Genomic DNA, 19,125 nt, shown 5'->3' with positions numbered 1-19,125 from the left:
TAAGCCTTGATCAATGTTGCTCAATACTGTTACACGTGGGGGAGTCCAGGTGTGCTCTGGAGCAGCGAAGGGGAGATGGGGAGAAAACGTGCTCAAACAATGGACGTTGCCCCCTGCACAGTTTTCGTCAAGAAGGCCCAGGGATTCAACCCTGGTAAGTTACTGGTTCCTTGCCATGCGACACTCAGTCTCTCCTTTGCTCAACGCAGCCACCAGGAGGGGAACGGCGTGGGAAGATAGGAGTAATTTTCATCTTTATTCTCATTTGCCTTTGTCCATTTTCTCACCGCCCCCTTCCTTTCATTTGTATTTTGTCTTAGCTGCCAATTTGGGGCTTAATTGGTAGAATACAGAGAAGCTGAAGTAAAACAAAGCTCAGTAGAATATAAAGAGAAGAGGAACAAAAAAAAAAAAAAAAGGGAAGGCATGAATGGCAGCCTCGATTCTAACCATAATCAGAGAAGCAGGTTGGTGTGGCACCGGAACATACATGACCTCCCAGTGCAGGAGACTCACGGTTCATTTACTGCTCCATTTTCTCACAGCACAGATAATTTACCTGTGTGATGATTGCATCCTGCCCCCGGGCTCTCAGCAACTCTTCCCTACCTACCGTTGTATCTTGAATTTGGGAAATGTGTCTGCATTCAGACAAAATGCTGAAGATAACTTGGGAGGCAAGGAAATCTCATTTCCCCTCCAACGCAGTGGCAGACTTGGGTTCAATCTATGAAAGTCAATTGGTAGATCTGTGCAAGTCTTCTAATTAGAGATATTCAGATAGCGGGCACAGGTTCCATTTGTATTCCAGGTTTAAAAAAAAAAAAACAAATCAATGTCCACACACAGGAAAAACACTGAGCACTTATTCTGAAGCCACAAATTGCAGTAGGGCCCTGCACAGAAAACCAGAGGGGCTGTAAGTCAGTGCAAAACTACCACCTCATGAAGAAGAATGATTAGAAGGAATGGGCAGAACTTTCACCTCCAGGTCACAAGCTCAAAATGCAGCCCAGCCCTGCCTGTATGATGTTTATAAACCACTGACAGTCCATGTGAAAAGAGCTGGCTCAAAGACTGTATTTTTACCAGAAATGATTGTTCAGCTGAGAGGCTGAAAAACAGTAGGATCCCCCAAATGAACTCACCTACTCAGCTCCTAAAGGTGTATTCCAGCTGGCACGGCAGAGTCAAATTGCACACCGCATAAAGTTCATTTCCAGAGTTTCCTGAGCCAGCTCTGTGGCAGCGGACCCTGGAAAGGTGAGACTTCCAGACAGGAATTCAGTTCACAGTGCTCTGCTCACCTCTGGACTTTCAGTCACGGAGTCAGAAACAGGGAACAGAAAACACAAAGGCAAGGCTTAATCTCCTTCCTCTGGGCTCCCAGGGCTCAAATTCCTCTGGAGTACCAAGTCTAACTAGCACCTACAAACTAGATCTAAAGGTGAAGGATGATCGAATAATTTTTAAGCTTTGTTTAAATAAGGAACTAATATTTATTAAACCATAACCATGTGACAGGCACTCTCTGAAGTGCTTTCCTAGACTTTATTCATGCTACAAACATTTAATTCAGAGCCACTAAGCAAAAGAACAAAAATTAAAAATTGGGATTCATGGATGAGGGAATAGACTCCTTGATGCAAAGGAATCCGCAGGCATCTTTACTCCTAAAGGTTGTGTGGCAATTTTTACCTCTGTCTCACTCCAAAGAGCTTTCTAGGAAACTGAGAGTTAGGTGGTATCACCATCACTATCATCCCCTTTTTACAGAGTGGAGACTAGGCTGAAAGAATAGAAGTACAATGCCCAAGATCACACAGCTAGAAAGTGGAAGAGCCCGTAACTCAACACAGACATCAAGCCACTGCTTTCTGCTTTATAACATGCCACCTCTTACTATGGTTCAGAAATGCTTTCTCCTAGCCCAGGTTTACCCAGGAGCTAGGCTACACCAAAATGGAGATAGGAGGATACCTGGTACTGTTCTAAAAACCAGAGTAAAAGAAAAAATAGCCTCTTTTTTTCCCTTCAGTATGACAACCTGAATCACCCAAACTGGGCAGCGCTAGCTCTGGGAATACCAAGTCCTCTTGCCCTAAGACTTAGTTTTCATGTGGGATTAAAAATAATTAGTAGGGCTTCCCTGGTGGCACAGTGGTTGAGAGTCCGCCTGCCGATGCAGGGGACAGGGGTTCGTGCCCCGGTCCGGGAAGATCCCACATGCCGTGGGGCGGCTGGGCCCGTGAGCCATGGCCACTGAGCCTGCGCGTCCGGAGCCTGTGCTCCGCAACAGAAGAGGCCACAGCGGTGAGAGGCCCACGTATCACCAAAAAAAAAGAAAAAAAATAATTAGCAAACATTTCACAATATACAAAGCATAATCAGAACACTGCAATCTTGCTATGTGAGTGGCCAAGAAGAAATGTCCTTTCCTTTTGAGAAAAGTCCAAGGAAGAGAAGCTGTGTGGCAGGGTGGAGAGGGCCTAGCAGCTGCATCAAGCACATCTCAGATTGAATCCTGAATCCACCGCCCCTGGCTGGTTCCCCAAGTCTGGGCATATTAACAACGGTGTCCACAAGTGTGGATGGGTGGTGATAAAGCCCACTTTGCGAGATTGTTGACCAAATGCCTGTAACGCACTGAGAAGCATCCCAGGACATGGGGAGAACTCAGTAACTGGATACCATGATCTTTTTGCTAGTTACTGGTCCTAAGCCTCTGGGAATTGCTATGCAGCAGAAGAGCAATTTTACAGCACGTTCCACGGAATTCCCTATTCTAACTACCCAGAAGCAGCACAGTGCTCATCTCTTGAGGCACACACACCCCTGTTGCCTCTGAGCATTCACTCAGTGTGCATTTCCAGGGCCAACCATAAAGGCTAAAATACCCTCAGAAGTCACAGAGACACTGTTTTTTATAGAGTGTGATTCCCTGACCCAAATCAGTCTTTTTGCCTTTGAATCAGTTTATGCTACCAGTTATTTAGCAGATTGATTGCTGCTATGGCAACTGCACATCCCTCCGCGCAGACACAGGCAGAAGTCCTTGATACAATCCTGGCTTAGTCTCTCTGGCTGCATTCAGTCCATGCCAAAAATTAGAGAATATTGGGAAAATTAACTGCCTTCTGCACTATAGGCACTGGGGCTGCATTGTGGTGCAAAGAACAAATGAAGCCTGATGTGTGTCCTTCTTGCCAGCAGCCCACAAGGAGGGAGAACTAGAGTCCCCAGCCGGGCTCTGGCCACACTGCTCACCTTTGGTTTCCACGGCTTCTGCCAAGTATCAATGCAAGATGTACCCAGAGACTGCAAAGGCCATTTGGCAGTGCTGTGGCCTCTCAGGAAAGCTTTCCACTTACGGTAGGAAAAGAACTCGCTTCTCCTTATGTCATAAAGAGCTGTATACAGATTCTAAGTACCACTTCCTAGCTGCATGATCCTGGGCAAATCCCTTAAACCCTAAAACCTCAGTTTCCTCATCTATGACAAGAAATTAAGAATAGTCTCTCGGGCTTCCCTGGTGGCGCAGTGGTTGAGAGTCCGCCTGCTGATGCAGAGGACACGGGTTCGTGCCCCGGTCCGGGAGGATCCCACATGCCGCAGAGCGGCTGGGCCCGTGAGCCATGGCCGCTGGACCTGCACGTCCGGAGCCTGTGCTCCGCAACGGGAGAGGCCACAACAGTGAGAGGCCTGCGTACCCTGGCTGTTACCAATATGGTATGAAACCACAACGCTGGCACCAGATGGACTCTCATAGCCCTCAGTTCATTCTTCCTTCTTATCTTCCCTCTTTGGTTTTCTTTAATTTTTTTTAATCTGTTCTGCCTGATGAGCAAGAGAGATGATTAGGCTCATTAGGAGCTGGTTGTACGCAGTCCTCTAAACATTTCTGATTTGAAAGCTTGAGCCTCTAGTTCCGCTAAGTGTGTCAAATTTTCTTTACGATATAGATCAGTGTTTTAGGCTAGTTCCACCTCCAAAGGACAGGCTGGTTCCTCCAAGCGAGGTTTGCTCTGTCCTGTTCTGTCACCTCCAGTGTTTCCCCTCATCCACCAGATCAACCTTCTTTAAAAATGGCAATCTATCAGCATGAATGAAGCTGGAAAGCTAGCGTGTAAATATAGAACGGTACCCTTCCCTAAAAGAGCCCCTCATCTCACAGATTGTGAGAGTGGCTGAGGCTGCGATCTCTGTTTGCTGAGGAGCCCATGTTATTAGCAGCCATGCTATTTCTGTATCTGGAGGTGCCTGGAGCACTTACAGAAATTCTTTTAACCCATATGTTGTTTTTATGTTTTAACACTCTGTATGTATATGTAATTTGCATAAATACAAAAATAAATAGCTGTCCGGTGTTTCTCTGAAGGTTGTAAACTCCAAAGAAAGAGATAGCAATCTTCCCATATATTGGCCTTAATGACACAGCCCTTGATATGCAGCGATCAGTAATGTGGCCCAAACTGACTTTGAGATTTAATACTTAATAATTTGTGATGCGAATATTCTCACTTTATGTCCTTTCTATCAGCAAGGATGAGAAAGAATGGTGCAATCAGATGTAAGACCAGAAGCATCACCACATCATAAACCAATACCACTTTCATCAGCTCCCTCTGAAGATCCCAGGATTCAGGGCCAGTTTGTGATAAAACAGTTCATATAAAGCTTTGCTTTGTTCACAGGGTATAAGCAGAGACAACTGGTATCCTGGGACAACAACATAAAGTCAGAGAGACCTGGGTTCTGGATTCTAAGCCTTTCTAAGTCTCAGGTTCATCTTTTTTAGAACTGATAACATGTGTATTATCTACCCGGCAAGGCTAAGGGTGCAAACTCTGCAGTTAAGAGTATCTGGGTTGGACTCCTGAGCCGACCTCTGAGAGCCAAGTGACCCTGAACAAAGTGTCTTTACCTCTCTACACTCCAGGCTCCTCGTCGGAGGATTGGAGGTGATCCCAGTCCTACCTCACAGAGCTACTGTGAAGGTGAATTCCGACGACCTACGTGAAGTGCTTAGCGCAGGCCTGACGCACGGGAGAGTTCAATAAATGTAGCTCACAGGAGTCACCGCAGGAGGAGTGAATGACATACAGCCATAAGAAGCCTGGCTCTTAGTAGGCTTTTTAAAAAATGGAAACTTCAAACAACTGAAAATTGTGCCGTCAAGAACATTCCCCAGATACCACTGCAAACCTCTTTAGAATCAAAAAGTTGGATAGGCTCCCATTATGATAAGAAAGGAACCCTCTTATAAATCCATCTTCTCATTGAAATTGTTTCAGCATTCAGAGCAGGAAGGGGAGAGCAGGGCCTGGCCTGTGTGCAGCCTCTCTGTTCAGAAATGATCCTGTCGGATCACACAAACCAGGGGCTTTCTGCACACTCCTCAGCCCTGGGAAGGCACGATTACTGGCTGCCACCAAGGATGGGGAAGAGAGGAAACAAAAGACCAATTTTTAAATGAATCGGTGTAACAGGACAGTGACCCCAAACTCCTCCCCTCAAACCCCATCAACTGACAAGTTGACCAACCACCCCCTGAGAGCAATGGGGAAGTTTACTTTAACAAAGGGGTCATTTCTGAGGCCAGTAAGGCAGTTCCATAAGAGGTAAGGCAATAAATAAAAGAATGATTTTCATAGACACCTAGCATAGATCAGATTGCTGGTCATGCTTTTTGTTTTGTTTTGTTTCTTCAAAGATACACCCACACACCTTTGGCAGTGTAATCCTCAAATGACTAGATGTTACTTCTAAGCTGCAAGACCTCAGGCGCTACCTGTCCTCACCCACACCCAACTGTCTACCATCTTCGCCACCAAACATACCCCTGAAGACAAAAATGGCCCTTCAGTCCCTGAGTCATTTAAACTGAGAAACCAGTTGAAGTGCTATTCCCAAAATAAAACAGAAACATGGCCACTGGCATGAAATATTCACAGCTGTGAAATGAAAAAAAAAAAGCGTCCCTTGACCTGGTAGGCAGGGGAATGATGCAGTTACACGAACAGGAGAGAAACGCTTTACCCCAACACTGTTCTCTCTTCTGGAATGCCAACGTGCAGCTGTCACGTAAGCTAGACCCAGGAGTTGTCTTCAGCTGCTTCCTTCCCTCCCCACTATATCCAATCACTGACTTGGTTCCATCTAGTCCATGACTAGACTCCATCTCAGGTGTCTGTGCCCTGCTTGCCTATGGGATGCCCTCCACAGTTCAGTACCTCGTGTCTCACCGCCGACTGACACAGGCACCTCCCTCACTGGTCTTCCTCCATCCTCCATCTCCCTCTCTGCAATGGCTTCTCACGCTGCAACAGAGTCGCTTCAAAGGTCCTTCAAGATCAAGCCCCTACCTACATCTCCAGTTTTATCCTTTGCCCAGCCTCGAACCCCCTCCCAGCCCACCATGCCCTATTCCTCCTGAAACACGTCGTATGTGTGTGTACTTTCATGCTGTGGGGCACGCTTTTCTCTCTGCACGGTTATCTCAGTCCTGACACACCCTCCTCCTCATCCTTCAATGCTCAGCTTTTCTTTTCTTTATCATTTCTGGACTCCCCCAGTTAGGTTAGTGGCTCCCTACACTGCGCTCACTTTGCCCGTTTATGCACTTTCATTATAGCACGTTTCAGACTGTGTGGCAATCGTTTATACATCCACTGCTGTTCTTTGTTCTTTATGTGATGGTCAGTCAGGAGAGGCTCAGGAAAACTAAGGTGATTATACTTACAAGACCCAGAAACAGGAGGCACCATGTGCTGCACAGGGTCTCAGGCGGGAGCACTGGGTGTCAGTCAGGAGGCAGAAGACAGGAGGAAGGAAAAGTCTAGAACAGAGTCTTAACTGGGGGTTTCCTCAAGAAAGGCAAGGCAGGGAAAACATTTTAGGATTGGCTACTTTGAACAGTATCTTCAGGCTGTAAGCTATACGGCAGTCCCTAGCTGTCTGGTAGGGAGCTCTGGGATGATTAGGGTAGGAGAATATTGCATCCTGGGTGTCCAGGTCAGATGGAGGAGGTATGGCTCTGGACTGGTTAGCCTGCTTTATCAAAGGCATGTTCCCGGCTGAGCCCTTTGCTATCTCTAAGAATTGGCTAGTCCCTGAAGGGCCAGTCTCTCTCCAGCCAGAAGGGTTTTTAAGATGTCAAAATATCATAATATATAGAAAATTAAAAATATAAACAGTACAACCCCCAAACTAAAACCTGGGCTCTTCCTTACTAAATGCTAGGCACTGGGCTTCTAGCAGGGTGTCTAGAAGGGCTTGTATTCTACTGATACACTGATACCTACTAGTTTACTGGTTTTCTACAGCTGGTTCTTTCTTTCTTTTTTTTTTTCTCTTTTGCGGTACACGGGCCTCTCACCGTTGCGGCCTCTCCCATTGCGGAGCACAGGCTCCGGATGCACAGGCTCAGCGGCCATGGCTCACGGGCCCAGCCGCTCCACGGCATGTGGGATCTTCCCGGACCGGGGCACAAACCCGTGTCCCCTGCATCAGCAGGCGGAGTCTCAACCACTGCGCCACCAGGGAAGCCCCAAGCTGGTTCTTTCTGATTAGTCAATGCCCTTCCCCTACTGGTTAGTAAATATTTTGAATATCATCCCAGATTACAACTGCCTTTTATCTGTTATCACAGCCTTGTGAGGCATGTACTATTGTCCACATTTTAGAAATCCACAAACTAGTCTCAGAGACGTTAAATAACATGCCCAAATCACAGAATACTAGTAAATAGCAGAGCCAGAATGGGACGCTACATTCGCCCATGCCGGAACCCATGTTCTTTCCTCTCCATCACATCGCCTCTTTGCTTTTTTGTTGTTTCTTCTAGATTCAGGCATCCAGAACAGTGCACAGCATCCAGTAGGCCTTCATTAAACGATTTAATGAATTAAGGTATAAGTAGCAGGGAAATCAAATATTTCTTTGATTTCTTTGAAAAATCAAACTTTTCCCACAGTTGATCTACTCAATGGAACAAAAAGGTGGGAGGTCCATACTTCCATTTTAACCAAAAGACATCTCACAGTAAGAACTGCTTACTTCATCAAAATGCAATATATTCTTACCAATAGGAGCACTTTCATGACAATAGCTACTTCTAGAGCACCTGCAGTGGAGTGTGCCCTGTGCTAAGAGTCTTGTGTTCATTACCTCATTTCATTTTCCTACTAACTCTGCAAGTGAGAAACTGTATCTTTATCCTCATTTTCCATGAGGAACCAGAGGCTCAGAAAAGGTATGTAACATGACTAAGGGTTCAGAGCTGGTAAATGGCAGAGCAGGGATCAAAAAAGCAAGGTGAGACTCTCCAAAATACCTGCCCTTTCCACTCTGCCACACAACCGATTTCTTTCACACCCATGTATCATTTGTGGGATGAGTGTATAGGGCAGGAAATGGGACTTCTTACTACCTGGAGGTCTCCAAGACAAAAAGGTGCTACATCACCACTAAGTAGCCTTGTCGGTAATGGATTACTGTGGCTTCCGTCTTCTGGGCCCAATGGGAGGCTTGGTCATGGGCTCAGGACACATCTCCTGCTGGAATCTTATTAGTGCTTCCTCTGCACAGATAAGAACTGTTGTATTGTGTTAAATTGACTGACACAAACAACCATGCTTTATCCAGAAATAGAAAATGCAATTTTCTTTGGCAGAATAGAACACAGGAAGTGGTGGGGTTGAAATGTCATGCACGGATCAAAGGTTTGGCAGAGGAGAACGGTTAAAGTCAATCTCCCACAGGGGGAAGAAAACAAAGGTCTACAGTAGTCTATAGCAATTATCCACCCAAAGTCACACTATAGAATTGGGAGCCACTGCTACTTAAAACTCTTTAAAAAAAGGAAAGAAAGAACATTCCCCCGCCCCATAATGTTAATGTTTTATCTACATGAATCATTTGGAAAGATCATAGATACACTGCTGAAAATAAAAGAGAGAACACCATCGACATATTCTCATCTCTAGTGGTAGGAAATGACCTTTTCATATAAGAATAAAGTAGAGAGAAGCCAAAACTGCTCCCTCAACACAAACCACCACGAGCGTATTACTACTCTGACATGTATGCCAGAGGAAACTAGAACTGAAGTTAAAAATGAAGGTTATCCATCACTCATATCCTCTGGTCAGTAACCTTCTCTTCAAGTGTAATGTCCACTCACATTGCTACAGTTTCACAAATCTCAAATCACTGTATGACTTTTCTGGGATTATTTTGGGGTTTGTTTGTTTGTTTTTTCTGCAGCAAGGTTTTCCTATTACTTTCTACCTAAGATTAAAAATCTTCCAGTTCCTACAACTGATGTTTTGTCCCAATCCCCATATTGTTTTTAATTCTGTGGCACTCTCCATTCAGACCAAGGGGAAATTGTTAACAGGAAACATAAAACAAAGCAGAATACTGGCTTTTAGGGTCAAATGCAAAGATATGGAATAAAACAGAAAGATTTAACAAACATAGTTCATCAAGGAACAGTCAAGAAAGTACGAAAGAACAAATGCTCTGTCTCTGAGAAGTGACCCTGCATTCTGTCTGCCTGGCCAAGTCCAGGGAAAGACCAGATGGTTTATGGAGACCCTGGTTTCCTATTCAACTGAAGACAGAAGAAAGTATGTACATCATAGCAAAACAGATGAGAATTAGATATTGGCCTTTCATTTATCGATTTGTTTGTTGGTTTGGTTGGTTTATGTAACACAAGATAGAAAATAGAAGTATTAAGTACAAACAGTGAGGAAATCATTTAAAAGCAAAGATATATGTGGCATGGTTTAGCCTTGATTAGACGTGGAAGCAGAAGGATTAGGGTAAGAAAATAAACTGGGTCTAAGTTTCACAGAGTCAAATAGGCCCTCCTCCCTGATAACCTACATATAGTGTGATTTTAATAGTGATTTCCCACATCTAAAGCCTTTTCTTTGCTGGGTGTCCTCCGAAAAGTCACTTCTATTAAATACAGATTTGGTTTCTAAGTCACTTCCAGCTCATGTTCTCAATTCCTTTTTATCTTGAACAAGTCATACCACACCTTCTGAGTATTAACTGTCCCCAGGAGCCCATGTCCCTGACTTAATATGTTGTGAAATGAGAGAAAAGGACTATAAGGTGTCCTGACTTCTCAGAAAAATTAGTCTATAAAAACTGTAAGAGTTTTAATACAGATAAAAGAATTTTACCATTTAAGTGGGATGAATCTTAGAGAATTTGAGTTTGCTTTTGGGAGGAAAATGCTACAAAGATGATACTGATGAGAAAAGAGCATAGCTGCATTTCCTTGAGCAAGTCGCTATATTCTCCTGGGGTCTCAATTTGCTCATGGAGGGGTAAGATGGAGGGGTTCCCAAAGTAAACGGAAGGAAAGAAATCATAAAGATCAGATCAGAAATAAATGAAAAAGAAATGAAGGAAACGACAGCAAAGATCAATAAAACTAAAAGCTGGTTATTTCAGAAGATAAACAAAATTGATAAACCATTAGCCAGACTCATCAACAAAAAAAGGGAGGAGACTCAAATCAACAGAATTAGAAATGAAAAAGGAGAAGTAACAACTGACACCACAGAAATACAAAGGATCATGAAAGATTACTACAAGCAACTCTATGCCGATAAAATGGACAAGCTGGAAGAAATGGACAAATTCGAAGAAAAGCACAACCTTCCGAGACTGAACCAGGAACAAACAGAAAATATACACAGACCAATCACAACCACTGAAATCGAAACTGTGATTAAAAATCTTCCAACAAACAAAAGCCCAGCATCAGATGGGTTCACAGGCGAATTCTATCAAACATTTAGAGAAGAGCTAACACCTATCCTTCTCAAACTCTTCCAAAATATAGCAGAGGGAGGAACACTCCCAAACTCATTCTACAAGACCACCATCACCATGATACCAAAACCAGACAAACATGTCACAAAGAAAGAAAACTACAGGCCAAAATCACTGATGAACACAGATGCAAAAATCCTCAACAAAATACTAGCAAACAGAATCCAACAGTACATTAAAAGGATCATACACCATAATCAAGTGGAGTTTATCCCAGGAATGCAAGGATTCTTCAATATATGCAAATCAATCAATGTGATACACCATATTAACAAATTGAAAGAGAAAAACCATATGATCATCTCAATAGATGCAGAAAAAGCTTTTGACAAAATTCTACACCCATTTATGCTTAAAAACTCTCCAGAAAGTAGGCATAGAGGGAACTTACCTCAACATAATAAAGGCGATATATGACAAACACACAGCCAACATCATTCTCAATGTGAAAAACCGAAACCATTTCCACTAAGAACAGGAACAAGACAAGCTTGCCCACTCTCACCACTATTTTTTTTTTTTTTTTTTTTTTTGCAGTACACGGTCCTCTCACTGTTGCGGGCTCTCCCGTTGCGGAGCACAGGCTCCGGACGCACAGGCTCAACAGCCATGGCTCATGGGCCCAGCCTCTCCGCGGCATGTGGGATCCTCCCAGACCGGGGCACGAACCCGCGTCCCCTGCATTGGCAGGTGGACTCTCAACCACTGCGCCACCAGGGAAGCCCCTCTCACCACTCTTATTCAACATAGTTTTGGAAGTTTTAGCCACAGCAATCAGAGAAGAAAAGGAAATAAAAGGAATCCAAATCGGAAAAGAAGTAAAGCTGTCACTGTTTGCAGATGACATGATACTATACATAGAGAATCCTAAAGATGCTACCAGAAAACTACTAGAGCTAGTCAATGAATGTGGTAAAGTAGCAGGATACAAAATTAATGCACAGAAATCTCTTGCATTCCTATACACTAACGAAAATTATGAAAGAGGAATTAAGAAAACACTCCCATTTGCCACTGCAACAACAAGAATAAAATACCTAGGAATAAACCTACCTAAAGAGACAAAAGACCTGTATACAGAAAACTGTAAGACCCTGATGAAAGAAATTAAAGATGATACAAACAGATGGAGAAATATACCATGTTCTTGGACTGGAAGAATCAACATTGTGAAAATGACTACACTACCCAAAGCAATCTGCAGATTCAGTGCAATCCCTATCAAACTACCAATGGCATTTTTCACAGAACTAGAGCAAAAAATTTCACAATTTGTATGGAAACACAAAAGACCTCAAAGCGATCTTGAGAAAGAAAAATGGAGCTGGAGGAATCAGGCTCCCTGACTTCAGACTATACTACAAAGCTACAGTAATCAAGACAGTATGGTACTGGCACAAAAAACAGAAATATAGATCAATGGAACAGGATAGAAAGCCCAGATATAAACCCATGCACATATGGCCACCTTATCTTTGATAAAGGAGGCAAGGATATACAATGGAGAAAAGACAGCCTCTTCAATAAGTGGTGCTGGGAAAACTGGACAACTACATGTAAAAGAATGAAATTAGAACACTTCCTAGCACCACACACAGAAATAAACTCAAAATGTATTAAAGACCTACATGTAAGGCCAGACACTATAAAACTCTTAGAGGAAAACATAGGTAGAACACTCTATGACATAAACCACAGCAAGATCTTTTTTGACCCACCTCCTAGAGAAATGGAAATAAAAACAAAAGTAAACAAACAGGACCTAATGAAACTTAAAAGCTTTTGCACAGCAAAGAAAACCATAAAAAAGATGAAAAAACAACCCTCAGCATGGGAGAAAATATTTTCAAATGAAGCAATTGACAAAGGATTAATCTCCAAAATATACAAGCAGCTCATGCAGCTTGATATCTAGAAAACAAACAACCCAATCCAAAAATGGGCAGAAGACTTAAACAGACATTTCTCCAAAGAAGATATACAGATTGCCAATAAACACACGAAAGGATGCTCAAGGTCACTAAACATTAGAGAAATGCAAATCAAAACTCCAATGAGGTATCACCTCACACTGGTCAGAATGACCATCATCAAAAAATCTACAAACAATAAATGCTGGAGAGGGTGTGGAGGAAAGCGAACCCTCTTGCACTGTTGGTAGGTATGTAAATTGATACAGCCACTATGGAGAACAGTATGGACATTCCTTAAAAAAACTAAAAACAGAACTATCATATGACCCAGCAATCCCACTACTGGGCATATACCCTGAGAAAACCATACTTCAGAAACAGTCATGTACCACAATGTTCATTGCAGCTCTATTTACAATAGCCAGGACATGGAAGCAACCTAAGTGTCCCTAGACAGATGAATGGATAAAGATGATGTGGCACATATATACAATGGCATATTACTCAGCCATAAAAAGAAACAAAATTGAGTTATTTTTAGTGAGGTGGATGGACCTAGAGATTGTCATACAGAGTGAAGTAAGTCAGAAAGAGGAAAACAAATACTGTATGCTAACACATATGTATGGAATCTAGAAAAAAAAAAAAAACGGTTCTGAAGAACCTAGCGGCAGGATGGGAATAAAGACGCAGACGTAGAGAATGGACTTGAGGACACGGGGACGGGGAAGGGTAAGCTGGGATGAAGTGAGAGAGTGGTGGCATGGACATATATACACGACCAAATGTAAAATAGACAGCTAGTGGGAAGCAGCTGCATAGCACAGGGAGATAACTCAGTGCTTTGTGTCCACCTAGAGGGGTGGGATAGGGAGGGTGGGAGGGAGATGCAAGAGGGAGGGGATATGGGAATATATGTATACACATAGCTGATTCACTTTGTTATACAGCAGAAACTAACACACCATTGTAAAGCAATTATACTCCAATAAAGATGTTCTAAAAAAAAATGATGGACGGGTTCTGCTGTGTGAGTACCCCTAAGTCTCTTTCTGGCTATAACACGTATGAATTAAATCAAAGCTAAAATTAGAACTTAGAGTTCAAGCTTTTTAGTTGTCTGATTAGGACATTTTAAAGAGCTCTTTTCTCTTTGGAATTGCTGTATGTGCCTGAGAGATAAATTTAAAATTTAGGAGAGAAAAACTGTCTCTTCCTTGCTTTCCCCCCAGCCCCAGTCCAGTTGTTGGATAATAAAAGCCAACAAGATAGGGAAGGTCCAAGGCAGACCCTTTTTCTGGCCTCTCCATTCAATGGACTCTCAGAATTATTCTGGTTTCTGAATAAGATGATTCCTTCTTTCACCTCCAACACTTATCTTTCTGGTCAACCATTAAAAGGGATGAAGCAAAAGCACTGCCCAGCAAGAAACTCCTGCAGCTGGCAGAAATGAAAAGCAGAGATCTTCCCTCACAGGTCAAACCTAACTGACACAACACAGATAATGCTGAGCTGCGAGAGAAAAGGCAGACTCACAAGCAGCTGAAACTACAGAGAAACTATTTTGAGTTCCTTTCACCAAAAATTGTAACATATTCGTGCTTTGTTATCAGAGCCTCCTGGAACTCGCTGGCTTTTCCTTATTAATAATATTATTACTGAAAGATTTGTTTTCAACTTGCTAATCAACTATTCCCTGATTAGCTGGCATATTCTTGCTCTTTTCAAAACCTGCTGTCATACTCTAGTGCTCCATCTGAGCCCTGGAGGCAGCCTGAAACAAACAGCTTCTTTTTCTCACTGTGGTCCAGGAGAGTTGAAGAGCCCACCTGAATAGAGCTGGAGTTATGTGAAAAGTCTCCTGTTTCCTTGGAGCCCCAGGGCTGTTTCAGAGAGAAAGTGACTTAGGATCTGCCATTTGGCATACAGCGTGCTGCTGAAAGCATACAGGGCTTGCCCAGAACTGGCTTCCCCCTCACAGTCCGGCTCAAAATGGGAACAGAAATGCCTGTGTGGCCAACGGAAGCATCGGCTTTCGCACTGCAGGCTTCTTCAGCAGCTGGGGACAGGGATACTCAGAGAGCTTGCACGGAAGTAAAAAACTCTACCCCTATCTCAAGGTTTCAGTGGAAGAGAGGCACACCGGTGGACAACAGTGAAGGAAAATGGTCGAGGGTATAGAACTGGGAAACTCTATCCTCAAAGCAAGAGATGTTTTCAATGAGGGAGACTGGAGTAGCCTAGAAATTCTTTGGAAATTCGGGAGAGTGGCCACCCTCCTTCCTGGTCCAAGAAATTGGGGGTTGATGGGAAGACCAACCTTCATGGCAGAACAATTTGGCAGAAACTACCCTGAGGAAGATGACGATTGTAAATTCTTGTTGAAGAGCATTTTGATAAAAGGTTGGGGGTATAAGTAATTGTTAACAAAGCAAGGAAGCGTTTCTGAGTGCACAATGGAAAAAATCCAGAGGAGCTTTACTATTTGGAGGAACCAGAGGTAAGAAATGGTGGAGTAATCAGGGAATTTGGGCTTTAGAGAGGATAGACAATTTGACAGGAATGGAAGGGCATGGCTTGCTGGAAGTGACTAGCTTAACTGGCCTTACTTTGGCCAATAAGCTAAACTTTCCAAAGTTCAAGAGAGAGAGAGTGGGAACTGCCATGCATTGGAAGTATATGCACTGGCAGGTGCAGAAAAGAGGTCTGTGGTTTACTTTTAGAGAAAATAAAACACTACTTGGGGCTGGAAGATGACCATGCACATAAACCTGTAAATAGTACATAAAACTAGAGTCCCTGTTTGTGCTGAGCCCTCCATGCCTGCTGCTGTGGAGCCTGGCACGTGGTTAGGAAATGGGGTCCATGAACTCTGTCAAGGGGTTATAAAGATCGAACATGCTGCTCTTTCTGAGGAATATAAAATCATATTACTAAATTCTAACCTTGATGGAATTCTGCATTCAATAAACGTTGAACATGCTTTAGTAGAATGAGTAACAACCTAGGAGTCAGAAGACTTGAATCCTGGTCCTAGCACCCCCTTCACCCTTGAAGGAGAAGATTCCCAAATTCAGTGCTGGCATTTCCTCCCCTCTCTGCTCCTCCACAAGTTGATTTCTGCTTCCACCCTTCTGACAAATCTACTCAAGTGAAGGTCCCCAGTGACTCCTTCCTGCCACGTTTGCCATCAATGGATATTTTTAGTCTTAACATGGGACCCTTTCCTCCTTTGGTTTCCCATGAACCAAGTACCTGTTTCTCCTCCACTGGAACCACTCCCCAGTACTAAATTCTGGTAATGCAGGACCCATCACTCAATCATCTTTGTACCTCAAACAAGAGTGAAATCAGTGCTTAAAAAATAATTGAATAAGATGTTTTTTTTATCACTAAGCCCTATTTTTTTTTAATCTTTTCAATTTAAAAGTTTGGACTTCAAACTCTAAAATACATGATTTCATGATGATCTTAGAATGACTTTATGGATTCAAGGATCAAGAATTCAATTCAGGGGGGCTTCCCTGGTGGCGCAGTGGTTGAGAGTCCGCCTGCCGATGCAGGGGACACGGGTTCGTGCCCCGGTCCAGGAAGATCCCACATGCCGCCGAGTGGCTGGACCCGTGAGCCATGGCTGCTGAGCCTGTGCGTCCAGAGCCTGTGCTCCACAACGGGAGAGGCCACAACAGTGAGAGGCCCGCATACAGCAAAAAAAAGAATTCAATTCAGGAATCAAATTCAGGGAAAGATTCACTCAACAGAAGATTCTGGAATTTATTACATGAAAAGGATAAGTGAGAATATAGTCACCTCTCTGCTTTCAAGGTCCCAGAAACAAGGTGTCAGCATTTGTAGGTTACTGATACCAAAGCTTTGGATATGTAGCACCATCTGCTTAATAGATAGGTATTAATGCACAGATACATAATATACAGATAAACTAAATGTAATGGCTTTCATGTCACCATTATCTCATTCTCTTTAGAATGTGATATAACTTACGATGTTGTATATTGTAATAAAATTCAACTTAAATTTGAGTAAACAGAACTGTTCTTTGTAGCAGTATCTGCTTATGATGCTTAATGATAATTATACAGATCTGTTTATATAAATACATTAAAAATGGTTCTGCTGTTTCTATGTCAATTCATTTGTCATGACTTGGTACATAATTCCTTACACTCATGCTTTTTAGAGTATAAAAATAACACTTCCTAATTACAATAAAATTAGAATAAAGTCAGAAAAGTAGAAAGAAGATCTTGATCACACAAAATTTCAACGTTCAATGGCATTAGATGATAACTTGGTGTATTTCCATTTTAGGATTTCTCTTAAAATTGTTATTTTTAGAGGGTATTTAAGCATATGGTTTATATGTAATTTTTGAAAAGAATCTATTTATCATCTTCCCTGAAGAAATTAATATACAATCATAAAGGTATTTGGGAATAAACTGTCACTTCAAAAACGCATCTTACAAAAAATATGGTTTTTAAACACAAATCTTTAAATATCTTATTCACAGTTTACAGTGGTAAAGTACCTTTTAAATAAATAAAGCTAAATAAAGTACTCAGAAACTTAATGATATTTATCTCATCAAATCGATGTAAACACTACCTACATCTCTTCTCTCTCAACAGCTAAAGCACCAAGTACCGATGCCACCAAAATCTCAGCACCACACCCTCAGAGCAACACAGGATGAGAGCAGAGTTCAGGTGTTAAGTTATCCCAGGCCACTCTCCCTGACCCAGCTGTTCTCTAATCCCTCTAGTGGATCCATCTCACAGTTCTAGCCCACAAGAAAAGAAATGGAAAGAAGACACAGAGCGCTTAACTTTTCACATCAGGCTGCTGCCCAAGGTTCTTTTAGACCTTGAGGCTGAGGCTGAGATCCCTCAAGGGCCCATGTGTCATTCACCTTTGTATCCAGTGACTGGCACTTCATACAGCACTTGGCCAAAGCTCTTTTAGTTGAATAAAGGCCATGGTCAAATGATCAATTAGGAAAACTATCAATTACAAATAGCAGAAAACACAAAAGTGGTGATTTAAACAAATAAATCGGTGTTTATTGTTTTTATATAGCAAGAAGTCCTGAGCAAGGAAGCTGTTGAAGTTTGTTCAATGGCCCAGCCATGTCAGGGTTGATGTCTCTAAAATTCTCTTAGCCTTCCCCTTATGGTCTCAAGATAGCTGTATTAGCTCCAGTCATGAACCCATGCTCAAGGCAAGAATGGGCCTTGAAAAGTCCCCAGCTGACTTCCAGTTAAATCTCATTATCAGTATCACCTGACTACCCCCAGTTGCAAGGAAGCCTGGGAAAGTTATTCTCTTTTCTGGAGCTGGGAAAAATATCTGGATTCTGTTAGCAAGGAAGAAGGAAGAAATGAATACTGGATGGGCAACTAGCATTGTCCGCCTCAACAAATATTCCTCCCCATTTTTTAAAAGTCTAAATATACATACATTGAAAACAGTGTAAGATAAACAATAAAAGAACATATATTTCACTGCAAGGTTCTTTAGGGATGATCACTCATTGACAGGTGCTTTCAATGACAGTGATTTGGTGAATCAGTGATAGTGAATAGTTCAAGAGAGAAGTCGATCAAGAAATGAGAACGTATATGCCTTGAGTGGTGCACTTAACCCATTGTATGTCAGGATATCCTCTCTTTGGAAGGGAATCTAATATAGGATAGAACTTAAACAAGTTGGATTTGCCGAAGTTAGCTGAATTATAAATGTCTGTCTTTGTTTGTTCTTAATGTGGTTCAACATATTAAAAATAATTCAGAGGATTCATAGAGTGGGAATTGGAGGAGACCCTGTTCAGCCTCCTTTTCATTGTATCATGCAGCCTCTGTAGGAAATTTTCAGCAATGAGGAGCTTTCTACTCTGAGGTGGCCTATTCAACTTTTGAATTCCTCCAATTATCAGAAAAGTCATTTTCCTAATTAGAACTGGGTTTATCTCTCAATATTATAAACCTATTTGTTCTAATACTGTTTTCTAGAGTGACCACAATTAGCTTGTCTCTCCTTGCACATGACAGCCATTTAAATAAATCAACAAGATACCTGTTCTCTTAGTCAAAGAATTCAGGGCCTAGGACTCTTCCTTAACTGGTGTAGCTTCCACAGCCCCCCTCCTCCACCCCTTCTTCAACCTAGCTGCTCTTCTCTGGGCACTCTGTCCTAGTATTCAGCCCCTGCTATGAGACAATACTTTGGATGGGCTCTGACCACACCAGAGTAGGAATCTACAACAAACCTTAGTGTCAAGACATGCATTAAAAGTTTTGCAGAGAAATTCTGCCCTTTTGATTTTGGTCCATAGCTC

At 42.6% G+C, this 19,125-nt stretch overlaps 1 long non-coding RNA gene across 2 annotated transcripts in view; it reads right to left on the bottom strand.

Annotated features, from left to right (window-relative positions):
- Nucleotides 1–7,356, bottom strand: part of LOC109549920 (uncharacterized) — a 32,101-nt gene extending 24,745 nt beyond the window's left edge. Inside the window, exon 1 of one of the 2 annotated variants that reach the window (XR_002176342.3) lies at nt 1,149–7,356. This is a non-coding gene — a long non-coding RNA (uncharacterized lncRNA). The remainder of the gene's footprint in view (nt 1–1,148) is intronic. The other variant, XR_002176341.3, reaches the window with a different exon arrangement.
- Between the last annotated feature and the right edge of the window lie 11,769 nt (nt 7,357–19,125).

This window comes from Tursiops truncatus, chromosome 6 (genome assembly GCF_011762595.2).
Source record: "Tursiops truncatus isolate mTurTru1 chromosome 6, mTurTru1.mat.Y, whole genome shotgun sequence".
Taxonomy (NCBI): Eukaryota; Metazoa; Chordata; class Mammalia; order Artiodactyla; family Delphinidae; genus Tursiops; species Tursiops truncatus.
Note: the sequence above shows the minus strand (reverse complement) of the source record. Positions and strands in the feature narration are given on the sequence as shown.